The 26,563-nt window shown below is 40.7% G+C and overlaps 1 protein-coding gene across 12 annotated transcripts in view; it reads right to left on the bottom strand.

Annotated features, from left to right (window-relative positions):
• Window positions 1-26,563, bottom strand: part of ATP10B (ATPase phospholipid transporting 10B (putative)) — a 286,627-nt gene that overhangs the window by 137,080 nt on the left and 122,984 nt on the right. For 4 of the 12 annotated variants that reach the window (XM_044777708.2, XM_070517119.1, XM_070517118.1 and 1 more), the window contains one exon: window positions 19,673-19,720. The exons of the other annotated variants lie outside the window; for them this stretch is intronic. The gene's annotated coding sequence lies outside the window, so the exon portion shown is untranslated. The remainder of the gene's footprint in view (window positions 1-19,672; window positions 19,721-26,563) is intronic. 12 annotated transcript variants of the gene reach the window in all.

Genomic DNA, 26,563 nt, shown 5'->3' with positions numbered 1-26,563 from the left:
TGGGGAGAAAAAAGCAGGAAAAAAGAAAGAGAAGATTGGCAACAGTTGTTAGCTCAGGTGCCAATCTTTAAATTAAAAAAAATAATAGGAGAGTGTCTGTGCTAGGGAAAGAACTTTATTTATCCTAAAATAGCCTCATAAGTCAGGTATTGTTATGCTTATTTTACAGATTAGTATACTGAAGTTATAGAGGTAAATAGCTTGTCAGAAAAGCAAATAGTTAATAGGTAGCAGAATTTGGATTTTTAATCTTGATCAGTTTGCTCTTAATTATTGTGGAAGATAAAAAATAATTGCATAAGACATATTTCTTATGGCTGTGGAGTTTATGCCAATTGTGAGGGAAAAAAACCCTCCTCTTATTCAAAGGCAATCAACAACCCAAGACACTATATATGATGTACCTGCTGAAATTCTAGAAAAACCTTCTCAAAGGAGACAATGTTAACTTGGAATAGAACAGTGGAGGGTTTCATGGTGGGACTTGAGTTAGGATTTAGATGAAGGATCTGAATAATCAAAGAAGCACTAGAGAAGGCACTACAAGTGAGATGTACTTCAAAAATACAGAGACGGAAAATAAAGGAGTATTTAAGGAAGGGGGGTTGGCAAACCTAACCTGAGTAGAACTCAATATGAACAAAACTTTTTGTGGGTTAACAAGTTTCCTACCAGTGGAGATAATTTTAACACTGATTAGCGCTGACAAGATGCAGAAGTGGAGGAGGAGCTGTGGGGAGGGGCCAGCACAGTGTTGAAGAACAGTTGGTGGGAGAGCTGGAGAAAAAATCGCAGTCTCTGTGGCATGAGTGACCAGAGGACTAAGTCTGGGAAACCACACGCACTGTAGAAAGAAGGAGGAGTAATTCTAGAAGGGAATCAGCCAGAGAGGGGATCCCCAAGTTCTGTCTGCCACATCTCTGGCTGACCCCTGGACTATGCATGCACGGAACAGACTCCAAGAAGATCAACTAGAAACAAACAAAAAGATTCAAACTGACATGGGAGGTGCTGCCCAAGAAAAACAGATTGTAGTTCAGTTCCAATCAAGTTAAATGCCTGTGAAAAGAAAAAAAAAACTACTTCTTGTAGAAAAATAACAGGATCCAGAGTCTCCATGCTTAACATTCACAATGTCCAGGATATTCAACACATATGACCCAGGAAAATGTGACCAGTTCTCAAAGGAAAAGATCATCGGGGAAGACAAATCCCAAGATGACCCAGATTTTGGAATTGGCGGACATGAAATTTAAAGGTGCTATTTTAACCACCTTCAATGATGTAAAAGAAAATACGCTTGCAGTGAAAGAAAAGATTAAAAATATCAGCAGAGATATGGGAACAATGAAAATGGACAAAATTAATTTTCTATAACCAAAAATAAAATATCTGAAATAAAAAAATCACTGGATAGATTTAACAGGAGAATGGAAGGATAGAGGAAAAAGTTAGTGAATCTGAAAATAGATCAATAGAAATTATCCAACATAGAGAAGAGAGAGAAAATGAGCAGAGCCTCAGACACTTGTTGGATGATGTAAACAGTCCAACATACATGTTATTGAAGTCTCAGAGGACAGGAATAAGAGAATAAGGTATAAACAAGTATGTAAAGGAATAATGACTAAAAACTTCCCAAATTTGATACAAGACACAAATTTATAGATTCAAGGTGCTCAACAAACCACAACAGAATAAATGTGAAAAAGACCATAGGTACATACATGTGTCAGTAACTATGAAGACCCAAGGAAGAAAGCGAATCTTGAGAGGAATCTGAGAAAAACGACACATTACGTATATGGGAATGATGATTTGATTAAAAGCCAGAAGAGATTGGAACATTTTTAAAGAGTTAAAGAAAAAAAATTAACAGAATTATATAAGCAGCAAAAAGAATTCTTTAAGAATAAAGGCAAAAAAGACATTTTCAGATAAAAGGAAACTGAGGCTTTGTTGCCACAAATCTACACTACAAGAAACACTAATGGAACTTCTTCAGGCTAAGGTAAAATGACACCAGATGGAAACTCAAATTCCCAGAAAGGAATAAAAAGCAGCAGAAGTGGTAAATATCTGTGTGAAGGTAAAAAGGACCAATTTTTTTTGCCTTTCCCTTCTTATTTTGTTTGTAATACATGTGCCTGTATAAAGAAAAAAAAATCACTTTGCCTTCTGGGATTTTTATGTAAGTAGATGTAATACATATAACAATGGCAGACAGATGGAAGTAGGAGAATAAATGGACTTACATGATTGCAAAACTTTCCCATTTCGTGTGAAGTGGTACACATTAGCTCTAAGTAGACCATTAAAACTTAAGATTTATATTTTAAGACCCATTAAAATCACCAAAAAAATATGAAAAAGTTATCTAAAAACCCAAGAGAAAAATTAAAATGGAATTCTAAAAACTATTAAAATAATCCAAAAATTTTCAGGAACAGGGGAACAACAACATAAAACAAAAGCAGAGGAGGCAATTTGAAAATAAATAACTAAATGGTAGACTAAAACACAACCATATAAAAATGACATTAAACGTTAAGAACTTAGCACTCTAATTAAAGTATAGAAATTGTCAGAATGGATCAAAATCAATGAATTAAAAATAAATAAAAATCAAATAAATTTAAAAATAAGATAAAAAGATATAGATGGGATGAAAGTAAATAGTTGGAAAAAGATATACCATGCAAACAGAAAGCCTATATTAATATCAAGGGAAAAACAGATTTCAGGACAAAGATAAGGAAAGAAATTTCATTTAAAAGGAAGATATAAAAATGTCTTTATTTGCATACAACGTAATCATATATACAGAAAATCCTAAAAGGTAGAATTAATAAGTGAGTTAAAAGGTTGCAGAATACAAGGTCAACATACAAAAGTCAATTGTATTTCTATACACTCATGTGTCGATATACAATGGGGGTACATTCTGGGAAATGTATCATTAGGTGATTTTGTCATTGTGTGAACATCATAGGGTATACTCACACAAACCTAGATGGTCTAGCCTACTACACACCGAGGCTATATGGCACTGATCTCATGGTACCACCGTTGTATATGCAGTTTGTCACTGACTGAAACGTCGTTACGTGGTGCCTGACTATATGTTATCAATGAAAAATTGAACAATAAAATTAAAATAATAAACCCATTTAAAATGTCATGAAAATACTAAGGAAAAAATGTAATGAAAGATGTGCAAGACCTGTGTACTCATAACAACAAAACATTGCTGAGAGAAATTAAAGAATGCCTAAATTAATAGAGAGAGACACTGTGTTCATGGATTGCAAGACTTAATATTGTTAGGATGGAATTCTCTCCAAGTTTGACCTATAGATTCAATGAGATCTCAATCAAAATCTTAACCTAGACTTTTTTTGAAGAAACTTGTCAAATTAATTTTTAAATTTATATGGCAGTATAAAAGACCTGAATAACCAAAACAATCTTGAAAGAGAAGATCAAGTCTGAAGGACCTATACTACCTATCTCAAAACTCACTATAAATGTAACGTAATTAAGACAGTGTGGCATTGGGACAGATGTAGACAGATAAATGGAACAGAATAGAGAACCTAGAAATAGACCCTCATATGCTCAACTAATTTTGACAAAGTTGCCAAAGTAATTCAAAGGGGGAAAAGTCTATTTTTTCAACCACTGGTGCTGGAATAGCAGGATATCTGTGTGTAAAAAATGAACCTTGACTCTTACTTTACACTATACACAAAAATTAATTTGAAAGGAATCGTAGACCAAAATGTAAGAGCTGAAACAACAACAACAAAATTCCAGAAGAGAACATAGGAGACAATATTTGTGATCTTGACTTAGATAAAGATTTCTTAGATAGGATACCAGAAGCACCAACTATAAAAGAAAATAATTCATGAATTGGATCATAGCAAGATTAAAATATTTTGTGTTTTGAAAGACATAGAGAAAACCAAAAAGTGAGACATACTCTTACAGGGCGTATTTGCAAAACATATATCTGACAAAGGGGTTGCATCAAGAAAATATACAGAAGGCTTAAAACTCAGTTATGATATGAGACACAACCTAATTTAGAAAGTGGACAAAATATTTACATAGGCATTTCACAAAAGAAGATAAAAGGAGCACTTGAAGATGAACTTGGTTGAGAGACTTGAGTGGTTGTGTCTCCTCCAATCCTCAATAAATAAGTGCGCGACGCTGTTAGTTATCAGAGAAACGCAAATTAAAATGACATACACACATTAAGTTGGCTAAAATTAAAAGGAGTGCCATATGAGGTCTTGAGAAGAATCTGGAATAACTGGGACTCTCATATAGTGCTGATGACAGTACAAGATAGGACCGTCAGTACCAAATAACAGTTTGACAATTTCTTATAAAGCTAAAGAGACACAACCCAGCAATCTCACTTCTGGCATTTACCCAAGAGAAAAGAAAACATATGTTTACCCAGAGACTTGAATGTATATATTTATAGTAATGTTATTCATAATAGTCAAAAACTGGAAACCACTGCAATGTCCATCAACAGGTGAATAGATAAAAAGTTGTCATATATTTATATCATGGACTGTTCTTCAGACATAAAAAGGAATGAAGTATTAGTAAACTCAACAATGTGATTGCATCTCAAAAGCATTATGCTAAGTAAAAGAAATCAAACACAAAAGACGAATAGAAACCATATGATTCCATTTATACACAATTCCTAAAAAGGGAAAACTATAGTGAGAGAAAGCAGATCAGTGGTTTCCAGGGAAGGAGGAGAAAGGGAAGGGATCGACTGCAAAGAGGCCTAGGCGTAAGCGAACACTCGGTGATGATAGAAATGTTCTATAACCTGATTGTGGTGATGGTTATAGAACTATGTACAATTATTAAAAGTCAGACTGCACCCCAATGGGTAAATTTTATTATATTCAAATTATACCCAATAAAACTGGGGAAAGAAAACTCTGATATGTAAGACAGATAGAGGAACCTTTGAAATTAGAGCAAAGATGGGAGAGCCCAGATTTCACCCTGCCCTCATCCCGTGAGCTTCATAAACCAGCAGCATTTCTAATTTTAAGCTGGCACACTCAACCACAGGTGCCACACACTCACGTACACATAAATGTACGTCAATTTAAATAGGATGTGTGCTTCATCCTGCCATTCCATCTACCCACAGAGCATGTGCCCTGGTAAGAGACGTGAATGACTGTGATTCCTCTAATCTTGGAGCATCTAATCCCACTGAAAGTGATTCCCATGTGTAAAGATCAATTTCAACCACATAGTCCCCAGAAGCAATCCAGCTTTAACTGTTCAGGGTTGTGAAAAATAAAACCACAGCCCTGTATTTTATGGATGATTTAAAGGATTTTCAAAAACAATTTTGACCAAATGTGATTTCTGTTTCAGGGCCAATTGTCAAAGCTAATTCCTACATACGCTGTGACTTTATTGAATTTCAAGAGAAGCCTGAGGCGACACAGAACAGTTTGTAAACCACTCGGTGCCTGGACTCCTCACATGGGGAGCTTGTTACCTCACAAAGCATTCCATTCCATTTTGGACCACTGAACTGTCAATTTTCCAAATGTGGGGTCATCTTGCCATGATGTCCACTTATTGGCCCTGGCTCTGCTCTGTGAAGAGATGTTGAAAAAATTGTCATCTTTCCCCTGAGAGTTCTCTTCAGATATCTGAAGGGCTGTCGGGTTCACCTCTGGTCTTTGCTTGCTAATACTAAACAATCCCAGTCCTAGACTGACTTTTTTCCCCTTCCATAATCAGTCCAGCAATGGCCTGTGGCCTCAGCCCAAAACAAATGCCGAATCAGGCAATGGTACATTGGCATCACCTGTCCTCAAGTTACTTAACGACTTCTGCTACTGCAAAGTACAAAAGGCCCTGCAATATCAAGAGTTCCCGCACTGGGTACATTTTTCCAGCTGAGTTCTGCAAGAAGGAGTAGCAGTGGTGAAAGTCTTTGGACCTCTGCCTGACCTCCATCCCCAACATGTCGCTGATCTGCTTTGGAAGATTACATCCCTTGACAGCTCTTTAAATGGCTCGGCTCACATCTCAATGGGACTTGATAAGCTCACAGAATAGAGATGGCCTCCCTAGTCCTCACATCCATTGTCCCAGCCTCCATTAGGAAGCTATTCAATATACAGTAGCAATCTTGAAGAAGTTGCATGTTTATTCTGCAGGCAATCTCTGCCGCCTCCATTAGTGGACTGAGCCCTCTCCCAGGCTTGTACAAATAGCTCTCCTGGAAGCAGTCACGCTTTATGAACTGTTCGCAGGGTAAGCACGTCACCAGTTATCAGCAGCTGAACCTTCTTTTACCCTGAAGAGCTAGAAAAGGAAGGAAAGACAAGTAGCTCTGAAGAAATGCTTCTGTAAATTTAGTGTCGGAATGGCTACACAGAATCATCTGACGCTTCTCATTTTGTTAATGCCATTAGTCAATATATCCAGCGTACAAGGTCCAGAGAGGGGATGGGAGCAGTGTCTGGAGGACCTCGCCTATTTGTGAGGGAGGAAGAAAGCAGACCTAGGTCAGAGGCTTGGGTCCTAATCCTGACTCTGCCTTGAGTTGCCTTCAGTGATAGTTTCTAGCAGTCCCTCCTTGCCTGGGAATGTGCTAGAAGAGCGTGTGGGTAGCTAGCCTGTCAACTGCCATTGCCAGGATCCAATGCAACAGTGAGAACAACAGTGTATGAAGAATGAGAAAATTATTAGTAGTTAAATCTGTTTGGCACTTTACATTTTTTAAGGATGACTTCTATCCTACAGCTTAGTCGAGACTTTCACTATCTTTCTAAGCAATTAGAGGCAGATAATATTAACTCCATTTGAGCCTGATAGGAACCCGCACTGCAGAGGTTAAGACAGTCACGTGAGATAACTTAGGAACGGATCTGGGGACGTTGGTCAAGTCTCTTACTTGCTAGTGAAGCACACTTTTCGTACACTGTTCTGCATAGACCACAGTTATTTTCATCTGAATAACCATTATTTCCAGAACTATTTATTGCGCATTTGTTAGATGGCAGGCTTTGGGCTAAGTGTGTCGCAAACTGAATCATTAGCCCAACCCTAAGCAGAAGAAATACAGATATGAAAACTGAAGCTCAAATAGGTCAAAAAACTCGCCGAAGTTCTTTTCTCATCCACGACAAACTGTTATGTAATCTTGAGCAACTGACAACCTCTCTGACTCTTGGTTTAATGGAGTTAATGCTGTCTATCACTGGTCTCCCAAAGGCTAGCTAGCACGGGGACCATCGTCCTAATGCATAGGAGAGTGTTTTAAACGACGTGAGGTGAAAATCCTTTTCTCACAGCTAGGAAATGACAGAGCTGGGAGTCTAATCCCGGCCTGCGCATTTCCAGACTGAGGGTGTAGGCGTGATGCTATAGAGAGCATGCTAATTATGTACAAAAAAAGCCGTTACCTAGACCCCTCATCGCTGACCACCTACACAGAAGAAATAGGATTCCATGGCAAATACTTCAATCTTTGTTGATTGAAAAAAAAAGGTCAGCATGTCTTTTGAACCCTTAAATCCTAAAGGGCTGTTTTCCTTATGCCAGACATACGGGCAGCAGGAAGTTAATGTTGGGTGGGGAGAAAGGGGCAGCGGCTACTAAGATTCACCTCTTTCTTGCAAGTCTTTGCTTTTCATCTGTAAGCAAATAAATCTCACCAAGGAAACAAGATCTTTTCTCCCCTGTCATTCTGAATTCAAGTGTAGCCACTTCAATTGATGGCAGTAGATACTTTTGGAAAAGGAAAGGTGGAGGGAGCGAAAAGGCCCTATGCAGGTGCCTAAGAAAACAAAGAAGGGAAAAGTGATTAGGGGCATGTTGGGGAGGGTCTTTTGTGACTTCCTGCTTTGTGGTTTTGGCTGAGTCTGTCGTAGACATTGTACAGACACATTGGCTGGCAATCTCAGAGTGATTGAAAGGGCTGATGAAATAAATTTAAATTGCTTTTTAAAAGTGTTTAATTTCTACAAAAATTCCTAAAGCAATCCCCCTAGCTGCCTGAAATCATTACCTCCAGATCCTTCTAGCTGAAACAGTAGAAAAGGGAATGAAGTGATAATTAAAAATAATTATAATGGTGATGATGATACTGGTAATAGCTGTATTTTATATGCACGGCCTCTGGTTGAACACTTTACCTACCATATTTTATTAAATCCTCGCAACAACCCTGTGGGGCTGGCACTATTGCTGGCCCCATTTTGTAGATAATAAAACTGAAGCTAAGAGTTTCAGGAACTTACCCACAAGCCTGAAACTGGCGACGGATGGATGAGCTGGGATTCAGACCTAGGCTGTGGTCTGATTGTGGAGCTCAAATTCTTAACCCCTGTGCTTCCACAGAGTGTGTGACTTAAGCTCTTAGGTAGCTAAGTAGTAATTACTGGAGAAAATTGATGAGAAAAAGACAATTGAAAAATATAAAGTAAAAAATAAATGATGCCCGTTGGTAAGAGAAAGCCTGTCTGGGTGAGTTTCACTGCCTTAGCCAAGACATTTGAATTTATTTTCATTTTTCTTCTCGTTTTACATTTTTGGGAAGAGGCGGGATGATGAGAGAAGGGAGTTGGAGGCAACACAAGGTGGTGAGGGAGGTCAGTCTGTGAAGGATTTTTAAGCTAAGTTTTTTTAGTAACTGACTTGAGGTCAAGTAGCCAGGAGCAACGGGAGTGCTGTTGAATCGCTGTGATCTCAGCCTCAACTGTGAACCAGGGCGTCCAGACAAAGGACAAGTTTAGCAATAGGAAAATATATTGAGTTAAACTTTTTATTTAAAGTTTATCTAAACTATCATAGAGATCATAAGATTCTAGTCAAATGGCACCTCTGAAATGATCTAATTCAGTGTTCTCACATCTCACTGGGATTTATTTTGCACTCCAGGGGATATTTGGCAATGTCTGGAAGTATTTGTGTGTGTGTGTGAGGAAGATTCACCCTGAGCTAACATCTGTGCCAATCCTCCTCTGCTTTTTATGTGGGTCACTGCCACAGCATGGCTTGATGAGCAGAGTAGGTCCGTGCCCAGGATCTGAACCCGTGCACTTGGACCGCCCAAGTGGAACACGCAGACCTTTAACCACTTGGCCATGGGGCTGGCCCCTGGAAGTATTTTTGATTATCACAAACTAGGGAAGGGGAGGGTCATGCTAGTGGCCTGTAGTGGGTAGAGGCCAGGAAAACTTCTCATCATCCTACAACCCCCAGGGCAGCTCCCACAACAAAGAATCATTCAGCCCTAAATGTCAATAATGCCAAGGTTGTGAAACCTATTCTGGTTCAACTCTCTAGAAGCTTAAGGTTTAAGTTCAATGTTTTATTTAAAAGTTATTTTTTATCAGTAGAGTGTAAAGAAAATAAAGCTCAAGAGAGGTTTAACTTATTATTTGTACCATCAGCTCCGACCTAATCATGCAAATTAATACCTTCTGTTTGATCCCAAATTGGCTATTAGTGGTGCCTCTGCAAATCCAAGGGCGACCATGACCTAGTGCCTCCGAGGGAGCTGCAGCACTCCCTGGCCCGAGGGTCAGAGCCTAAGGATTGCTGTTTCCCTAAGCTGACTCTACTTCCAAACGCTGTTGTTTCTCCAGGCCCAGGGCACCATTCTCTCCCTTTCCCAGAGAGCAGACAAGCATGCTTCTTCCTGGTGAGAACCATGGCTTTCCACCTGGGTTCCTGGAGCCTAAGGTTCCCAGACGATGTGTCATGGGCTGCTGCCAGGCCCCCAGCTCTCTTGGATCAGTAAAGTCCCTCTTTTATTTGTATAAATACAGTGAATTGGGGGCCTGTTTGTTTCTAACCACTCTGAACAGATTTTCACCAAATTTAGAGAATATGGTTTGGGATATTCTGATTTATAATTTACTCTTTGGGGCAGATGTGATATCTCTTCGAAAGACCCTAGGAAGCACCTCAAAGACAGACGAGCTAAGACTGAAGTACAATGACAGGCCTATGTAAATGTCACTGGGAGATACATTTCACGTGCATTAAGTCCCTGTGGATAGGAAAAGCATACAGCGGTTTCAATAGGACCCTGGATCATAAGCTGAAAAGGCATAGCTCTGTATTGCTGGCTCTCATTTGCAATCGGCTGCTTCTTAGTGGGCACCTCTGCAGTGAACCATGGTGAACGGCAGAGCAGAAGGGTAGGAACGGTCTTGGGCCCTGAGGACAGCCTGTCTGACTCCCACACTGAACTCTGTGACCTTGAGCAAATTACTGAACATCTCTGTGTCTCAGTTTCCTCTTAGGGCTGTTGTCAGGCTTGGATGAGTTAGGGCTGTTAGGTCAGGTCTTACAATAAATAGTGCCTGGCATACAGCAAGCTCTCAGCAAGGATTAGCTGCTGCTGTCCTTATTGCCATCATCATCATTATTATGCCTTAGCTGCACATAATGGACACCAGCTGATTCTATTTTATATGCTGGCATTCTACGTAAGGTTTCGTTTTTTCATAAAAGGGTTTTCTGCTAAAAATAAATATGAAAAACCACTGGGCAGCTTCATTTTCACATCAAGAGCTTTTAAGACTCAGTGACACCCAATATTAAAGCCAGATTCCTCTTATTTTGAAGCACGAATCAAAACTGTCACATGATGGAGGGGAAAAAAAAGCTCAATGATGCAATCTTAGGCCAAATGATGCAGCACTGGACAAGGGCCTTCCTGCCTCTTCTTTGCCCTTCACATTTAATGAAGTCAATACAATCTTTCAGTCACTTACTTCCATTCCCATCGTCCATCATTGGAGTTTGTTAAAGGCATCAGCCAGGGCAAGTGGGTCCACATCCTGGGTCCCACCTAGATCCAGGTAGCTTAACTGGTGGAGGGTCTTAGAGGAGAATCAGAAACATTTATTGAAGACTGCAGTTCAGATCCTGGACAGCATGGGTTCAAATCCTGGGCTTTGCCACTTACAAGCTATGTGACCTTGGCAAGTTATTGAACATCTCAACCGTGGCCCAGTGAGCATATATAACTCACCCAACGTCACACAGAAAATGGCAAAGCTAGGACTGGAACCTAAGGCTCTTGAGCAAAGATTGCAAAGCGGCTGCCCACGGGTGGGGTCGGATTGCAGGTGGGCTAAAGTTTAGACTGCACGATGTTTCAAAAAAGTTTGATTTAGCTGCCACAATTTAAAGGAATTGGGAGATTTCACCTAAAACTCTGGAGTTCTGGCTTCTGTTTCCTTGTCAATGAAATAGGAGTCATTATAATATCTACCTCACAGAGTTGGCATGAGGACTAATTGTGAAGGCTCTTAGTACAGTGCCTCATCTGTAAAATAGGCACAATGAGCTGTTGTCATCAGCAGCGTGAAAGCCAGAATTCGAAGCTTTCTGTCTGTCTCCACTCTGTGGCTGTCTTTCTTACCCACTCAATTTTCTCTCCCTCACTTCTCTGCATTTGGAATCCATGCTTTCAGCCGCTGTGCTAAAACAGCCGCTGAACCTCACTCAGGGGAGCCCTGGAAGGAGTTAAGCAAGAGAGAGGAATTACTCAGCCTTAGGCCAGGTCAGGCACTTTCTAGTAGCTTTAAATTGATCCACTTATATAATCCTCAGAACAACTGCATGAGGTTACTCAGGTTTTCTGCTGTGTAAGTCTTCTTTCTAAACTAATCTGTAAGCACCTCCAGCGTGGGTCTGGCACCCCAGACCTTTGAACATTCACCACCATACTCTGTGGGGTGATCAAGACCGTCTCATGCTCCATTAGGAAATTGGGCCCAGAGATGGGAGGTGAGTCACCCAAAGTCACACAGCAAGTGGCAAGCCTGGGACTTGAACCTAAGGCTCCTTCACCAGTAGCGGCACATTGGCTGTTCATGACTGTTCCTAGTTTGCTGATGAGCTTAGTTTGGCCTGAATCATATAAAACAAAAAAAATTGCCAAAGTTGTAAAAAGAATTGTGAGATTTCACATATAAATCTAGATTCTTGGTTCGTGGTTAGGTCTGGCCTCCCTGGGCCTCAGTCCCACAGGGAACGATGGCTGAAGCTGAGGAGCCTTTGTCCTTATTCAGGGTATGCACTCCAGTCTACTCCTGTCTCAAAGACTTCAGGCAAAGGGACAAGCACCATTTTCCTATTCTGCAGCCTATTATCTTACCTGCCTGGCCCCTGCAGGCATTTGCATTTGCAACCCTGAGTTCCTGACTAGTCCTTTTCCAGCCTTCTGCAGTACTGGACTAAATTAACCAGACAGCAGCCCTCTGAACAACCTGTAATGGGTTGAATTGTGTCCCCCCCAAAGATGTGCTGAAGTCCTAAACCCCAGGACCTGTGAAGGTGACCTTATTTGAAAATAGGGTCTTGGCAGATGTAATCAAGCTAAGATGTGGTCATGCTGAATCAGAATGGACCCCAATCCAGTGCGACGTGTCCTTGTAAGAAGAAGAGACAGATGCAGACTCAGAGGGGAGACGGCCATATGAAGCCGGAGGCAGGCATTCGAGCTAAGCTACCACAAGCTAAGGAACATCCGGGGCTACTCAAAGCTGGAAAAGGCAAGGAAGGAGCCTGCCCTAGAGGCTTTGGAGGGAGCAGGGCTCTGCAGACACCTTGATTTTAGACTTCTGACCTCCAGAACTGCACAAGAATAAATTTCTGTTGTTTTAAGGCCCCTGGGTAGTGGGACTTTGCTATGACAGCCCTGTCACACATCCCTTTTACGTGCTGTTCTCATAGCTTGCTTTTGTCTTTGTCCTCCCTTCTTTTCCTTGCCTTCTCTCTTCTTGTCCAACCTCTGATACATCTCTATCACCCTTCTCCCTGTCTGCCTCAGGTCCACGGTGGACTCAGCCTGACTGATGTCTCCCAGGATGAAAAGGTCACTGGGCCCAGTTCAGGGTTTGGCCAGTAGGGAGGCAAAGGGGAGTAACTATCTGCAGGTGTTGACATGGCTTACAGCCAGGGGGCACAGTTGCCAGGCTGCCAGAAACAGCTGCAGGAACCTGAACTGCGTGGTACGGATCACTGCAGTCCCACCTTTGGAAGCTACGAGAACAAGCTTGCCCAGGACTTTGTGTGAATTGGCTCAGACACCTCCTCTCCCTCCCCAGCATCTCAAAATCAACTCTGGTAGCTTCTTAGCATTCAGCACAGCCCTCGCTCGTGAAGCTTAGACAGGTCGTTCCCTCCCTACAAAGCAGGGCGCTGACAGCTTTTTTTCCTTTCTCTTCCTCATTGCTTAATCTGTCTACTTCCTGATACTGATAGATTTTTAAATGAGCCTAGGACAATTGATAGCATTTCCCAATTAAAACCAAATACCCTACATCCACCCTTTACATAGCCACTGGGTACGAAGGAGGGCCGGGGAGCACAGGCCCAGCTAGACATCTCTCTCTCTCTCTGCTGCCTCCTACCCTCTCTGCCTGCAGAGATGCTGCCCCCATTTCATGGGACCTGGCTCCTGCAGAGGGGCTCTGAAATGCAAGAGTGACTTTGAGATGCCAGTTAGAATGATGCTGGCTGAGATTTCTGAGCAGTCATAGGGCTAGAACCAGAGACAGGATTTTTCCTAATCCTTTTTGATGTGGACTTGTTTCGTAACCACTGAATCAGATGCTTCCCTCAGGATGGGAAGAAATCCTTACACAGCCGTAGTTACTGATAGAAAATTTGAGAGAGGGTGGGCTAAGGATCTGGGGAAGCATTATCCTCTTATTTTATTATTATTATTATAAATTATTAGAAATGAAAGAATGTAACTACTGCTTATTGAGTGCCCACAAGGCCCTGTGGTTGGCCCCTTACCTAAGTTATCTCTAATCCCTATAAGAACATTTGAGAAGGATAATCTCTGTTTTACAGATGAGGAAATAGACACTCACAGAAGTTCTATGACTTATCCAAAGCAGCACACCAGGTAAATGTCAGTGCTGAATCTAGGTGGTCGGAATCCAAACCCATGCTCTTTCTGTTACTCTAGGGGTAACTTCTTGCTACTTGCTGGAGGGAGCATAAATTAAGTACCCATATTTGAGGACCATGCTCAAGGCTACGTTAGAGGGTTGACAAATGGGAAAGCTGCAAAGGAGAGTTTATTTATTCATTGTCTTATCCGCTGGGAGAAGAAATGCCTGGGCGTGGTAGCTCTATTACACATATGGAATTCTATCTTCTCAGACCTCAGGACCCTCCTACAGTAAGATTCAAGATTACCCTGTGGGATTGCCACCCAGAGAGGTCTAGACATGCACAGCAGCATGACAGAGTCGGGAGAATTCCTCTTCCTATAATCCCAGCAGCCTTCTCCATGCTGTGATAGTGAGCCCCAACTCCTGTTTCAGTTTCCACACCTCTTCCTAAGCCCTGTCTTATTTATTCCTCACCACCACCTGGGTGGGTGGGGCTCACTATTATCCCTCCATCACAGAGGAGGACACTCTCTGAGAATTAAGAGACTTGCTCAAGATTAACATGTCAGCTATTGTGGCACTGGGTCTCAAATGCAAACCTTCTGACTTCATGCACATTCCTGGCAGTTAAAATGGTGGAAGCCAAGATCTTGCGTGGTTGTAAGTATGGGTGAGTTCAGCCTTCAGAGCAAGCTTGTGGGCCACTAAAAGAAGAAGATCAGTAGGGTATTGGCCTTGCTGGAAGACAGAATAGAGCATAAGTGAGTGCATGTGAGGGTCACAGGTGGAATCCTCTAGCCTGCCAGCTGGCCGACCAGAGACAACTTATATAGGCCACATCCTCTTCTCACTCCATCATGTCCCACCTTTGGCATTCTCACTATAGATTTCTCCAAACCTGACTGAGGTTGTTGAGCTCCACAAGAGCTAAGTTCCTGGATATCAGTGCAAATAGCAAGAGGGGAAGTAAATTTCCTTCTTCCTCCAAGGCCAAGAGTGACTCTAATCTTTCATGTGCAGTAACGAAGGATGCAGAAGGAAGGCAGCTTGTCATTAAAGATGCAGACTAAGAAGATGCTCTGAATCATTCTGCTGTGGTTGCTCTTATGCACCGGATGGTGGGATCTACACAAAATCTCATTCTAGAGTCCCTCTCATCATATCCTAAGCTAAACATGTCATTTTCTCACAGTGTTCCATGAGGCCTGTTTCCAACTCTGAGCATACCCACACACAAAAGCTTGACAAGTGCCATTCTAAAGGCTTAACATGGCTCAACCAACATAGCCTCATTGTAATCAACCAAAATGACCCCAAAGCCACTCCTCCATCACTGACCTTCTTTTAGTGAATGACCCTGCCATTCACTCTGTTGCCCAGCAACTTGGGCTTCAGTTTTCACTTGTTTCTCTCTTATCTCCAATAAGTTCTGTTGATTCTACTTCATAGAACTTCTAGAATCCATCCACATCTCTCCACTGCCACTAGTCTTGTCAGATCCATCACCTGCACTCTTGACTTTAGAATATTTCCCTTATTCCCTCCACCATGACTGTTTGGCTCCAGAGCCATCCTCCAGTCGCTCCAAACCTGCTTAAAACACTTTAATGGCTCCTCATTGCCTTTCAGGTAAATTCCAAACCCTTAAATATGACATATTATAAGATATGTCACAACGTAGTCCCTGCTAACTTCTCCAGCCAAGCTCGTCCTTCTTCCTAAGCCCTCACACACTCCACTCCAGCAACAGTGAACTTCTCGTGTCCTCCAAGTCCCAGAGTTCTCTCTCCTCAAGGCCTTTGCACATTTCACTCCTCCAACCAGGAGTTTTTCACCTGGTCTCCCCTTCTCATTTTTGAGATGCTAGCATAGACATTTCCTGTGGGAAATCTCCCTCCCCGCCAGCAACAACCACCTGACACCTGCTCCCATTGCCCCCTGTACTTATGCCCTGGAAGAACTTGCGCCTTATATTGTAATTGTGTGTTTAGTTGTCTTTCTTTTCCAGACAGAGCACTCTGAGAGGTTGCAGACTGCTCATTATTAAGCACAGCACCCAGCATGTGGTGGGCACTCAATAAATACCTATTGCTTTCTTTTCCTTGCCTCTCAGTTTCATTAGTACTGACCACATCAGTCAGTTTCTCTCAAACATGTCCCCAGCGTCCCCAGGCTCTTCACTCCCGCTTTATCTCCCCCTCACGTCTCCTCTCCTTTCCACTCAGAAAAAGTTGTTTCAGGCTCATACCCTGAAATGTCACTTCAAAATATTTGACAAAAAGCAGAGAGAAGCTTAGTGTTGTTTTCCTTTTTTCCTCCAGTCTTCCATCATGACATGATGAACTGAGCACCAAGTGGATCTGAGTTGCCATGGTAACTGATAACAGTCTAGTCCTTTCACTTTCTTTGTAGGGGAAAAATATATCTCTTTTTCTATAACTAGCAGGAGATGAGGATTTATCTTACTGTCTGCTAGATGCCTAATAGCCCAAAGGACTTGTTCTCAATTACCTAGTGCTTTCATTCCATTCTGGAAACTCGTTGCTGCTGGTCATAGTGGTCCATCAGAACTGACACCATCACTGGTGCCATCCCCTTGGTTGTTACTCTGGAGTCTCACAAAGCCTTGCAAGGAGGAATTCTGAGATGTTTGACGGAAGGGTTCTGGAGAAAGAAATGTGTGTGTCTATGTATGTGCATACATGCAAATGTGTCTATTTGTCACGGGGGACAGGCACAAGAGAAAATATATTTCCCATTTTCATCCTGGCTGAGCTAGGTCATTACATGTAATAACTCAGGGACTCTCTGAACACAAAATCTTTACATAAAGAGCGGAAGAAGAGTCTATGAGGCCCAGGATCAGTGTGCATCCTCTAACTGGCTATACGTGTAGGAGGTAAGGAACGGCTGCTCACAGACATTCTTGACTTTAAGTAGGGCAGCCACATTTCCAATCTTAAGTAAAAAAGAAAAAGATCTTTATATAAAAAGGTATTTGTACATGCAAGAGAATAAAGACAAACTAAAGCCAATTCAAACTTCAGGGGGCAGGTTTCCTCCTTTTTTTGTTCTAGGAAAAGGAAAAAAAATGATCTCTTCCATTTGAAGAGCTTTAGATTTCCCTGGTTATTTCTCATTTGGGTTGCCAGTGCTATGAGGTGGGCTTGGTGGATTACCCTGAAGTCCAGAGAGGCTAAGTGACCTACCAATGGTCACAGAGCAAGCTCATGACAGGCTCAGGGAGAATCCAGGTCTGCAAATTTGAAATCCAATGACTATCCTTCTCATCATACATGGACTCTCTCAAGAGAGAGCTAGGCCTTCTGACAGTAGGCATCTCCTTTGCATTCTACCTCCACTGACCATAACATGAATATTCATGGCAAAAGTCTCTGGGGCTAGACATTTAAGTGCAAGCAAGCTGGTTAGTCTTCTAGAAGATTCTCTGTATGGAGTCTATACCTATATGAGATATAGTTGAGTTAGCTATTGCTACTGCTGCTATAATCCCATTTACTCTTCCCAGCAACCCAATGTGGTCAGTACTAATGTAACTCTCATTTTAAAAATGAAGAAAGAGGCTCAGAAATGTTAAGTTCCTTGTTCAAGATCAAGGAGTTAATATTTGTGGAATATGAAGAGGAGAGAAAAGGAAAGAGGAAAGGGAAGAAAAGGAAAGAGGAAAGGGAAGAAAAGAAAGCTCTATGGGTAAATATTTTACCTACTTTCTGGGCCCTTTGCTAGGCGCTTACATATTGTATTTGCTTTAATCTTGTAGCATACCTCTGAGGAGTATTTATTCTGTGTATGAGGAAGCTGAGGTTCAAAGAGGTTAGACTGCATTCTGGAGCTCATGCAGTAAGTAAGTAGCAAAGCAGGAATATCAGTCTAGTTCAACTTGGTCTGGCAAAATCTGTGCTCTTAACCTTTACAAGATGCTATCTCCATATCTTCCATTAGTTACATCAATTGTGAAAGGCTACAGGGGAAAATACACTGTGAAACAACATTTGGACTGAAAGAGGGCTAGGAGATGCTCTTAGCTCCCTATACATGGATGTGGGAAGTAAGAACAAAAGAATTTTCAAACAGGGTCTAACAAATGTTCTAGCATGTTCAGTGTAACAGACCAGAGCTGCGTTGGTGAAAGGGCATGGCTATCCTCCACTAATTAGCTGTATGATATTGGGAAAATTATCTACCCTCTGGGCTTCTGTTTTCCCATATGTGAATTCTGGTGGTCAGACTAGTCAGTATTGGCAGAAAGACTTCAAATCACACGCCAATACTGATTAATTAATTGGTAGTGGCTGCCTGGAATGCTGGGTTGTGAAGGACGCTGAGGCTGCACCTATGCCACGATCATTTAGTGATCTCTGCCTTGGGAATTGGAGATGGGAATGGGGGCACACATGTCATAGATTTGCCATCACAAGGCTGATGTGTGATAAACATTTATAGTTTTATCATCTTTGTTTATTTACTCATTCTCTTGTAAAGTGGTTTCTATTTTTGATTGGCAAATAAATTCTCATACTCTGTATGGATCTTTATTGTCAAGCTACGAGGAAGAACCCCCAACCCCCCACCCCAGATCAATTAGTGAAGAATTTGCTGAGCTAACACATCTTCCTCTTTGCCAGTGCCATGATGATTTCATGGACTTCAATCATTCCGAAGTTTTGCTGGTATCTTTCCAGATTAAAGAATCTTGGCATCTTTAATCTATCTCCATTTTCTTAATCATTATAATGATTAGAAAATGATGGTAGGATAGGAAGAAAGATGTTTTGATTTATTGAAAAATTTAGGATTTTTCACTTTGGAAAGTAGGCAGCTTAAATGCAACGTGATTGTAATGGATAAAAGCACAGCCAGTGAAGTCAAAGGGAATGTGGGATTTTCATGAAACACAAATACAGTGAAGAAGCAGCTTCTTTGGAAAACTGAGTGAAGAAAGTTACTTTAGGGCAGGAGTTTTCAAAGTGCAATCGTATGAACATTTGGGATTTCTTGGAAGTACTTCAGAGATAGCTGCTGGGGACAGAAGTGTGTGTGGAGTTTGGTTGGGTAACTACTGGCTTCATTTCCCAAACTACACCCCTTGGCTCTTCTTATTTTCTGCTTTATGAATTACATTTCCATGCAAGATTTAGTGTGAGTAAACAGAATAAGTTTGAAAACCATGCGATTAGACACATAAAAGGAAGTACTGTTTCACATAACAGCCAAATATACTATTGAACCTGTTATACTAAGGAGCGCTCCAAAGGACTGTTAAGACAAAATCATTGATTCAAAAAGTTTGGACCATTTTCTGAAGGATAAACCCAAAGACAGCTGCTGGAGGAAGCTTTGCTCTATCTAACATTACAGTGAGGTAACGTCATGCCCTCTTCTAGGATATATACATTGGGTAGAGCTCAATATGATAAGTCTAAATTTCCAGCCTTGAAATTGCTCTTGTGTAGATGGCACCCTGCTTGTTCTGAACACCCTTTCTAGAAGCACCCTTGTTATTTACATAGAAAATAGCATGCTTGCTCCTGAGCTGGTAGAAGGATTGAAGAAGTAGCAAGTACTCAGAATTAATTAACTTTGATTTACAAAGCAGCATCACTGACATACATGGTAATTAAAATCTCACATTAGTTATTATTCTATTTGCTTTGCTGAGCAACATACACGCACACACATGCACAAAGAGAAAAAAGTGTCATTCTTACTGTGATCTGAAGAACGTTTGGGTTTTCTTGAAAGTGCTTCAGGGATGGCTGTAGGGGACAGAATTTGTTTTGAAAATCAGAAGAGAGAGAGGGTTGTAAAGGAACAATGCCGACCGCTTATGCAACACCTATTAGGCGGCACACATAAAAAATAATAGCTGCATTAATAATGCTGAAGACAGCTAACACTTTTTAAGTTCTTATCTTCTGCCAGGTACTGTTGTAAATGTTTTATATGTATTAACTAATTTAACCTACATACCAGCTTTATGAGGTAGGTGTTTTTATTATCCCCATTCTTACAGATGAGGAAACTGGAGCACAGAAAGTTACAAAGTAAGTGGTGAGGTCAGGGTTGAAATGTAGACTGTCTGGCTTCAGATCCATTATGTGAATGACTATACTATGGCTTACTGTATAGAGTTCTTTAAGGAAAATATCTTATTAAACGCTTAACAGTTATTCCACTTTATAGAAGAGAAAACTGCGGTTCATGAAAGTTCAGAAACTTGCCCAAGGTCATACAGCTAGGAAATTACATAAACAGGCTTTGAGTCTAGATTTGAGTCCAAAGTTTGTGGTAATTTCTAGTATAGCAGGCAGCCTCTCATGTATAGTATAAATTATGGCCACTTTCTATTTAACATATACAGACATAGAGAAAACTGATGGTAAGATGACAAAAATCTGTCAAAAAGCATCATCATCATCTTCCCAAACACCATCCATGTGAATTCCTAACTCTCAAACACAGAGAGTTGCTGAGAAATAAACATCTTGATGAACTGTGGTCTTTATGTGGCTCAAGATTTTCTTGTTTCTTGGTCAGGAAAGAGACAATGAAAAGTCAAAACAAATAAGAATTCAAAGACGTAATCAGCAGTACAAAAAGAGATGTGAAATGAAACTCAAGGATGATGTATCACAAGGTTCTGCAGAAGTGAAAAATGTGCTCAGACACTGTGTTTTATCAGACTGGCGCTCGTATAACCTCCAAGCTATACCTTTGACTCTAAAATGATTGGTACAACTCAATCCATACTTCATGACAAAGAATACCCAAGATGAGGCCACCGATGTCACCAATGTGCAATTTCTAAGCAATTGTTTCCTTTTCAGTTCTTTGTGGATACATTTGCTGACCACTGAATGACTGCATCAGCAGAACCTTCCTAGAGATGACAGAAGTCAGGAGACCTCACTGGGGTGAGGAAGCAGGAGTCTTGTGGCCACTGTAGTTAGTGCTAGAGGGATAGAAACAGATGTTACCCATTGAGTGGCATCTCTTCAAATGGGAAAGAGAGCTAAAGGATGCAGACCTCTTCTCTTTGCCTCAGACCCATCTTATTTTATTTCACTTCATTTTTCTATGGTTTTATTGAGGTATATTTGATGTAGAATACACTACATATATTTCAAGTGTACAATTTGATGAGTTTGATGTAAGTATACATTCGTGAAATCATCATCATAATCAAGATAATGAATACATCCATCACCCTGGAAGTTTCCTTTTACTCCTTTATGAATCCCCATCCCTCACCACCCCTGTCATCCAGGCAACCACTGATTTGCTTTCTGACATATAGATTATCTGCATTTTCTGGAATTTTATATAAATGGAATCATACCATATGTATGCTTTTTTGTTTTTTGTTGGGAGGTGTGTCTGGCTTCTTTTACTCAGCATAAATATTTTGAGCTTCTTCTTGTGTGCAGTAGTAATTTGTTGTATGGATATACCACAATTTATTTGTTTATTTACCTGTTGACGGATATTTGGGTGATTCCCAGTTTTTGGCTAATATAAATAAAGCTGCTCTGAATATTTGTCTATAAGTCTTTGTGTGGATATGTGTTCCTCTTTTTTCTTGGCTTAATACTTAGGAGGGGAATGGTAGATCAAGTAGTGGGTATATGTTTAATTTTTAAAAGAAACTGCCAGACTATTTTACAAAGCGATTTTACCATTTTGCATTCCCACCAGTAGTGCATGAGTGTTCCAGTTGCTCCAGATTCTTGACAATGCTTGGTATGGTTAGTCTTTGAAATTTTTAACCATTGTAATAGATTATAGTGGTATCTCATTGTGGTTTTAATTTGCATTTCCTTAATGCTTAAAGATGCTGAGCATCTTTTCATGTGTTTTTTGCCATCTGTAAATTTTTTTTGGTGAAATGTCTTTTCAAATCTTTTCTCTATTTTTTCAATGGATTGTTTGTCTTATTACTAATTTATAAGAATTCTTCACATATTTTAGATCTAAATCTTGTGTTGGATATATGTCATGCAAATATTTTCTCCCACTCTAGAATTTGCTTTATTTTTATAACAGCATCTTTTGAAGTGCAAAGGTTTTAACTTTATGAAATCTGAATTATTTCTTTTTTGTTTTACAGTTCATGCTTTTGTTTCATATTTAAGAAATCTTTGCCAAGCCCAAGGTCGCTAAGATTTTCTCTTACATTTTTTCCTAGAAGTTCTGTAATTTTAGATCTCACATTTAGTTTTATGATCAATTTGGAGTTAATTCTTGTTTATGGTGTGAAGTAAGGTCCAAGGTTCATTTTTTTGCATATGACTATCCAACTGTTCTAGCACCATTTTTGGAAAAGATTATCCTTTTCCCATTGAATTTCCTCATACCTTTGTCAAAACCAATTGACTATATGTATGTGGGTTCATTCTTATGCTATTCTGTTCTATTGATCTATTTGCACAGACTTATATTTGACATGAAAGTAGTCATGCTTTCCTTGAGGGTCTTGATTATTAGATTCTTTTCACTGACTTTAAGAGTAGACATGACCAAATCAGATGTCAACAGAGGGGATAATTCGTCCCCGGGTAGGGAATATATTGGGCCAGCATTCACTGGAGTATAACCTTTGTGAGAATAGAGACATTGTTTAATTCACCCTTATTCCTAATGAGTGGATTGAAAGATTAGACATGATATAACTAGAAGATAGTTGAAATAGGAACTAGGTAACCTCAGATCTAGTGTGGCTTTGTCATTCCCTGGTATTTTATCTTGGGTAGTTCATTTAGTCTTCTAAGCCTCCGTTTTTAGAAAATGGGAGTATTAAAACAGGTAAGACTGGGGCCGGCCCCGTGGCCGAGTGGTTAAGTTCACGCGCTCCGCTGCAGGCGGCCCAGTGTTTCGTTGGTTTGAATCCTAGGCGCGGACATAGCACTGCTCATCAAACCACGCTGAGGCAGCGTCCCACATGCCACAACTAGAAGGACCCACAACGAAGAATATACAACTATGTACTGGGGGGCTTTGGGGAGAAAAAGGAAAAAATAAAATCTTTAAAAAAAAAACAAACAGGTAAGACTGGAGAGTCAGTGTGCTAAGGGTGTGAGCATATATAAGGCGGAAGGGATAGACATGACATTTTTGCTTTCTCCAGACATGTAAATGCTAACATAGAAAGGAGTTCACTTTACTTTATGCGTCAACAGAACAGGTTTTCTCAATCTCAGCATGACTGACATTTTAGGCTGGATAATTCTTTCCTGTAGGGGGCCGTCCTGTGCACTGTAGGATGTTTAGCAGCATCCCTGGCCTCTATATGGAGTGCCAGTAACACCCCCTTCCCAAGCGTGGCAACCAAAAATGTCTCCAGATATTGTCAAATGTCTATGGGGGCAAAATCACCCTGGTTGAGAACTACTGCTAAAGAGGGTGAAAATTGTATCCAGTGAAGTAGGCTATAGGGAGACAACATTTCCAGTAGTAGGGGGAACTTGATCATGGTCAGAATTACCAATGGTAGATTCAAGCTGCTTCAGGTAGGTGTGGGGGTGAAAGTGATCTTTCTATTATTGCCCAAGAATAGCAGGTGGCTATACATCGCAGTGGGTATTCAAACACTGACTAGATAGCTGATGTAGGTGAAAACTGACCCTTCTAAGCCTCAGTTTTCTCATCTGTAACATGGGTATAATAATGCCAACGCCACAGCGTTCTGTGAAGATTAAATGAGATGATGTACATAAAGCCCTCTGGACAGCACCTAGCACATTGTATATACTCAACATGTGGTGGATATTGTTATTATTGTAGAGGCAGAAATACCTGCCCTCCAGAAACACTTCCCTACACGCGGAAGCTTTTGCCCTGTCCATTCTCTTCCCAGTTCCTCTGCAAGGGAAGAGAAGATGCTTACCTGACTGAGCAAAGCATTGACACAGAGGTCACTAGTGACCAATGTGATTGTACCCTGAAAAGCTTCAGTCTCATTCGTTCTCACACTTCTGTCTTCCTATTTCTGTGTGGCAAGCAGATGGAGGCAGGCCTGACCACTAGGGGGAGGCTGCTATTCATTTATGATTCAATGTCTCCAGATGGGTGAGATGACTTGAGCCGCTCTTGGGACCTGGTCACCTCTCTTTTCTTACTGGCATGTTTGAGAATACTGGGTCAAGATTTAGATGAGGAGGAGAGAGAAAGAAAGAGGTGCCAGGTAAGGATTAATAAGTGAGGCCCCGGAGAGACCTGTGAGGCAACCTACCCTTTTTTTTTTTATCAGAGCTTTGCAATATTTACAACTCTATCAATAATGTAGTACTTTCCATCCCTTTTATTGTTAGCCACTGTACACAATTTTCTTGGAAAACCATAAAGTGGGAGGATAATTAGAAGACCTGGATTTGGGTCTTTTAGAGTCCCAGACTCTATAACTACAGAATAACCATCAAATCAGCAACCCAATCCATAGTAATTTAAATTATGACCTTTAGAGTTCCTTTCACCAATAAAAAATTTTTACATATTCAAGAATCTGTAAAAGAAGGTTGGACTTGCCTTTCATGGTCCTTTTAAGCTCTAATTATTTTCTCTGAGTTTTCCTTTTCATGTGACTTTGCATAGAATTCTAGGCACAGACACCATTAAATATCTTGCACCCTTCATAAAAAAGAAAGCCCTGCCTCATATCTTTCTGGTGGATCAATCTATATTATAATTTTTTTCAAAGCCTTTTCTGGACTGACAATTCATATTTTGAATAATACCTTAGTCTTTAAATTGTATCACGAAGGAGACGATTGTAAGCATGACAGCTTATTCTAAGGCTCTAACACCGATAATAAGAGAACAGCTTTGTCACCCACGAATGATGTGTCTGTAATTATCTTTCACTGACTGTGAAAAAGAAAATAAAACAGAACCAGTTTTTTTTTAGAGATCATTGCTTCTCCATGTGCTTTACTGAACTCAGGAAGACATGGTGAACATCTGAGGTCTTTCTAAATCTCGTCTTTCCAAACATCAGAGTGGATGTTTTGTAGACATCCATAGCAATAGGCCGCGTGAGAACAGTCCATATGTCTGTACCCAAAGGCACATCCGTCTTTCTGCTCTTTCTGGGCTTTCTCTTTTCATCGCCTTCATATAAACATTTCATTCATCTCCTTTCATCCTCATCAGAGGTGAATTATTTTTCCTTTCAGAAGCATGTTCCTCCAAAGCAAAAATGCAAATGTTGTACCTGTTTCCTTAATTCTGATTCCTGTGTGAATACAGTAATTCATCCCTCATATTTGCTCTGTCTCTGCTCCAGGATTTGCTTGTTAGTGGGAATTCTGGAATCCTTGGGCATCCACTAACCTTACTGCCACAGCTATGTCTGCAGAGGCAGCACCGACGCCCTGCTCAGAGGGGGTCAGGCCCAGACTTCAGCATTTTACACATGTTCTCAGAGCTGCATCCTTAGATAACAGAAAAATGGACCAGCAGTTTTAGGATATGACTCCCAAATTCTAAACAGCAAGAGAGGGATCAATTTCCATTCTTATTCTAGGTAAATGGGGCAGCCTGAGCACCTAGGGCCCGCAGAACATAAGTCAGCACCTCCACTTACTGCTAACAGGCAGTTTACAAACACTTAGAACAGCAGTGTTGGTATTTCAGTGAAATGAGGTGTGATTGGGTTTTAAATTGTGTGCAGGTGACTTGAAATAATCAATAATCGAGCAGGCTAGAGTCCTTTTCCCAAGACCTTGCTTCCTGTATTTGCCCAAAGACTATACCCCTGGATACTATGATTGCCCCTAATATCCCAATCAGCAAGACAAGGATTTTCTGCTTCCCAGGCTAGGGTTTCCATTTTTTTGGATTATATGATACAATAAAATTTCCAAAGAAATTTGGGGAGCTGATGTAGGATTACCAAGTTTGTACTTCCCCAATTAAGTAAAAACCAGCTTCAAAACTACCTTCACTCTCAGCATGGTTTTATTCTGTTAAGAACATTAGGAAGGACACAATCTTAGAATAAATGATAGTCCCTGAAGTTAAATAAATTTAACTTTATGAAAGGCATACTCCATTTTCTTATTTTGTTGAAGACTAACTTGACGTCCACAATGGTGCTATTTCAACACACAGACACGTTCACCCGGAACACGGTAAAAGAGAGCTGGTGTTGACACCTGACCCAACTGTCTCCAGGGTATTTTTTCCAGCTTAGTGGAGAAGTTCCAGGCCCCCAGGACTCCCTGTCTGAGTCAATTTTCTCACCTTTGCGTTTCCCCGGAGGCCCTGGGCAATCTGAGGCAGCACTGCTTTGAGCCACGTGAGAAAACCAGTTTTCTCAGACTGAATACTCCTAACGCACCAGGCACTGTGCTTAGTGATTACACATATTTAAATCCATAAAAAGAAATAATAGAGGTATTTTTATCCCTTTGTACAAATGAAGAAACTGTGCTTCAGAGAGATGAAGTAACTTGTCTGTGCTCACAGTGCCATTTAATGGTAATTCTGGGATTTGAACCCACATCTTTCCGACTCCCAAATCCTTGATTTGGATTTAAATAACTGTGGCCATGAAACGGATTATAGCTATTACTTCAGTAGAAGCAAAAATGGACACTTTGCTT

The sequence above is a fragment of the Equus asinus genome, chromosome 9, assembly GCF_041296235.1.
Source record: "Equus asinus isolate D_3611 breed Donkey chromosome 9, EquAss-T2T_v2, whole genome shotgun sequence".
Lineage (NCBI taxonomy): Eukaryota > Metazoa > Chordata > Mammalia > Perissodactyla > Equidae > Equus > Equus asinus.
The sequence above is the reverse complement of the archived record's forward strand: the minus strand, read 5'-3'. Positions and strand labels throughout refer to the sequence as shown.